Source organism: Parasteatoda tepidariorum, chromosome 4, assembly GCF_043381705.1.
Source record: "Parasteatoda tepidariorum isolate YZ-2023 chromosome 4, CAS_Ptep_4.0, whole genome shotgun sequence".
NCBI classification, from domain to species: domain Eukaryota; kingdom Metazoa; phylum Arthropoda; class Arachnida; order Araneae; family Theridiidae; genus Parasteatoda; species Parasteatoda tepidariorum.
Window position 1 is genome coordinate 23,289,312 of NC_092207.1, and position 4,716 is coordinate 23,294,027.

At 28.6% G+C, this 4,716-nt stretch overlaps 1 protein-coding gene across 2 annotated transcripts in view; it reads left to right on the forward strand.

Moving 5' to 3' along the window:
• LOC107439522 (tyrosine-protein kinase Src64B) overlaps positions 1 to 4,716 on the forward strand; it is a 25,276-nt gene continuing 20,560 nt past the window's right edge. The window contains exon 1 of one of the 2 annotated variants that reach the window (XM_043053312.2): positions 1 to 93. The gene's annotated coding sequence lies outside the window, so the exon portion shown is untranslated. Of the gene's footprint in view, positions 94 to 2,975; positions 3,108 to 4,716 lie in introns of those variants that run through there. The other variant, XM_043053311.2, reaches the window with a different exon arrangement.

Consider the following 4,716-nt stretch of genomic DNA (forward strand, 5'->3'; position numbering starts at 1 on the left):
GTAGTTTCCATCGCATTCTATCAAAGTGAAAGTATATTTACTTAGACCTCTGTTATATGTTTTCATAACCACTACTCCCATGGCATAAAATGAGTAAGAAATTATAGTTTTATTTTGGAAGGCTATATTTATTAATACTTCTTGTTGAAAATAAATCAAAGTAAAGATAGTCAGTATAATATAATGCTTTTGTGTCTAATTTAGTAACTTAACTAATCAACAGCGATAATTAATTATCATGTTTAAAATGCGCCATTCTAGCACGTGATATTTACAGGGTATTTCGTAATTTATTTATTATTAATTTACTTATTTTTTTAATTTATAAGTTATTGGTTTACTTTTGATTTATTATTTACTAATTTACTTATTTTTTTAATTTATAAGTTATTAGTTTACTTTTGATTTATTATTTATTAATTTACTTATTTACTTTTTATTTTATATATTTTCTTCATGCCGACTGTATTTATAATGTTTTAGACACAATAGGAAATAATAATAAGTTAATTAACCCCTTAACTTGTGCGCTCGAGTTAATTCAAGCGCGCTAATCAGGCCAAACTGTGCACACTCGAGATAATTTGAGCGGCGTTGTATTTTATGCTGCTATAATTTATCACACTCGAATATAATCGAAAGTTGAAAATAACAATGTGAAAGCTAAAAAGAAAAAAAATCGTTTTATTGATATTTATCATTTACATAGGATTGTAAGCTATAACACTTATTTATTCAAGAATAAAATATTAATATAGCCTTTTCCCATGGAACAAAAGCGCAGTACATCAAAATTGTCCATCAAGAGAAAAGACAATGTTCTAAAGTGTGTTTTTTTACATAAAAAAAAAGAACTTGATTTTTTTTAGCCGTTTTTTTTTTTAAAAAATCTTTGCGTTAAGAGGTTAATTACCTATTCTTAAGTTAACTAATAATTATAAGTTAATTAATTACCTATTGTCTTTGAATTTATTATTATTTAATTTACTTTTTAATTTACTCTTTAATTTATTATTTATTAATTCAATTATTTACTTTATTTATTTTTTTGCCGGGCGGTATTTATATTGTTTTAAGCACTATAGAAAATGATAAAAAGTTAATAAAAAGGAACTTTTACTACTTACCTGGAATAAAGTTATGCTAATAGATTGTTTCATTAAGCTGACTTTTCAGTATAATATATTCTTATGGAGCCGACTATTAATATTTTTTATTTTCCTTCATTTTTTGTAACATTATTCCTCTTTTATTTTGTTAAAAAAATTAGGTAGGAACATTTATAAGCTTCTGATTATATTGATCCATATTCAGATTCGAAGAAAAATGTCATAAAATAATAACGATGTGTCATCCATATCATTTTATGACGTTTTTATTACTTTATGACATTTTTATTTTATTATTTTATGACTTTATTATTATCTCTTATTACAACGCGAACATATGCTACGATAAGTTGAAGTGAATTTCAAGAAAAGTATTATATATTTAAAAAGTTCGATAAGTTTGCAAAATTAGTTTTCTTGGATATCCCCATAAAACTCCTTACAAATTATTTTTGCATTATATATCGTACGCTTGGCTACAAAATATTTTTCATTCCAAATTTATATATATGTTATTTCTTGATTAAAAAACTTCATTCGCTTAAAAAATATATAAATAGGAAATGACAATCGACATGTTTCAAGCGCTCAAAAACAGGCTGCCATTTTCAAAACGTGAATGAGACGCAACAAAAGTGATTACACTTTCAATTGTTACTTATTATTTAAAATGACAGAACTGAAAGAAAATGTCTAGCCTGAATGAGAAGAAACAAAAATGAAATCACTTTTGTTTCTTCTCATTCACATCTGACAAGTCTTGAAATTTTGAGCCTGTTTTTGAGAGCTTGAAACATATTGACTGTTACTTCTCATTTATATATTTTTGAAGCTAAGTTTTTTAATCAAGTCAGCTTAAGCCGCTTCAGTTTAAGTTTCTTTTTAGTTAATTACACGATGTTTGCATTTCTTATAATTTTGAACATTCCCGTTAACCTATTAAAAAAAAATCTCACCCCAATTTTTCTTAGAAATTGTGTCTAGAAAGAGGGTTTTTATGACTGTTGACATTTTACTTGTGCAATAAAATTCAATGAAGAGAAAACGCGTTTAAATATATATCATCACTTTTAAATGCTCAAAAAAACCGATAAGGAAAGCCATCAAGACTTTGGGTCCTATATTTACATTTTTACTTTCTGTGTCTTTAACCATTTTTCTTTTGTGTCTTTTAGTATATTCTTATGAAAAATGAAAAAAATATTGTAATTATTTATAAATGTATCATGGATCAACCATATCATTGACCATCAGTGCATGCTGAAAATCAACATTTTCTAATATAATTGAGATGTAACAAACTTCAATAAATATTTTCCTATTTTCAAACGTTCACCAAAGCGACTGAATGAAAATCAACATATTTATCCTATTATATATANATATAATGCCTATAATAAGCTACGCTGCAACCATCCTGCAGTATAGTGTTTCACAAAGTGTGGTACGCGTACCCCCAGGGGTACGGGAACAGTTTAGCGTTCTTATGCGAAATATCTTGCAACAAACTAAAAGTTCAAAAAAGTTTATTTAAAAACAAACCTAGCCAGGGAAATTTACGATTACGTATTTTTCTATTGGCTATTTTTTGCAGAATTAACAGTTAATAATTAGTGGTGTCAACAGCCAGTTATGATTTTTAACTTCTTTGCAATTTTTTTATAGTAAGAAATGCATTCATTCTTTTATTAGTGGTACACAGCATTACGAAAAATTTAGATAGGGTACCCAAAAGTCATAAGTTTGGGAAACACTGCTGTAGTGTAACCGATGATAATTTTTTTTTACTTATTCCAAGAATGAGTTTAAGTTTTGTTTTTTAGACAATGTTATCAATAAAAGTTAACTTATCTTTGAAACATGGATTGGAGATACACTCAGAATAGATAAAAATAATTTTATGCCGCAGATAATACAAAACTCTCCTCTTCTTTCACTTTTATTGAAGGAGGAGGAAATATCAACCTTTTTTGGAAGGATACAGATTGAATAATTCAGGTAAATAAATAGTTCATGTAAATAATTTTTCTTTTATTTTGTGGATTGAAAAGTCTCTAGTCTTTTTCCGTCTTATGCTATAGTTATAGCTCAATTGTTGATATCTGTAGATAATTTCAATTCATTTTGTAGTAGTTTCAATTAAATAATTATCTCCTCACAAAGTTCTTTTATTATGTAAATATAATCCTTTGTAAAAGGACCTTCATATGAACCATTATATATCATCATGTAAATATTCACAATTCATCTGCTTTTAATATCATTTCTTGTAATTACCCCTTGTATATACTTCCTTTCAATTGTAAATAAACCTGTGGGTGAGTCAGGTATTGGCCTCCAAAACCATGATATAAGTTTTTCATCGACAACCTGTGACCTATCTACTCATAACAGGGTATACCTGCATTGGGTACCTGAACATATGGGTATTCTTGAAAATGAGCTAGCTGATGAAGCAGCACAGGCTGGCTCTAGTGCAATTTTCTGGGGCCCTTAACCTGCATTGGGAATTTCTTCCACCTCTTTTAAGGCATATATATTCAAGCTCCATGGCAAAATTGCCCATGAACAATGGCGCGTTGCTGACGGTCAGAGACAAGCTAAGAAGCTGAATCGTGACTGTCCTAGTGTACGTCAAAAAGAGCTTTTAAAGCTTAATAGAAACAGTTTGAGAAAGATCATTAGTCTTCTTACTGGTCACTGTATCCTCAGGAGACCTGTACATAATGGGAATTGAATCCAATTCTCTTTGTCGATGTTGTCATCTTGAAGAAGAGACACCACGACATATACTTCGCAATTGTGAGGTCTATTCTGCTCAAAGATTTGAGCATTTGGGGCAGCATTGCATTAAAAACTGGGAACTGCAGGATGTTCCTGTAAGGTGTTTGCTGAATTTTATTTCAGCTATAGGGCTTTCATGCTAATCATGATTTAGGGTTCGAGTACAATAGACCTCTGATCGATGTGTCCTGCTCTTTGGAGCTGCCCAATCTCTAAGTCTAAGTTTCTTCATCAACAACTTTATGACCTAACCCAGTGATTCTCAACCTTTTTTGGGGGACGTCACACTTTTAACGATTTCGAAATTTGACGGCACGCAATGAAAAAAATTAGTTTAAAAGTTGTTTACTTACTTATAATACACTGTGCTAGTTTGTGATAATAATTTTGAATGTGAAATAAAATATGTGCTACAAAAGTACGTCTATTAAGGGACTAATTATTTCCTTTGACTAAATTTTTATTAGTCATTTTTATTTTTTTTCATAGTTATTAATTGTTAGCTTGTTTTTTATAGTTATTAACTGTTATTTTTTGTGATTTCTTGTTAACTGGTTTTTTTGCTGATTATTAATTGTTAGTTTATTTTTTTGCTATTCTTTGTTAATTTACTTCTATAACTATTAATTCCATAGCTTACATTTATGATTAGCTTTTATTTCCGTTTGAAAGTAAATATTTAGATTGCTTTCCTTTGTTAATTAATAATTTTTATAATCATTTAAACACTTCCTTCTTATTTTAAGATTGTTAAAGACAAGACGATCGCCGACAAAGATTACCCGGTTAAAGCATGGGAAAAATTATAAATTTGTATATATAT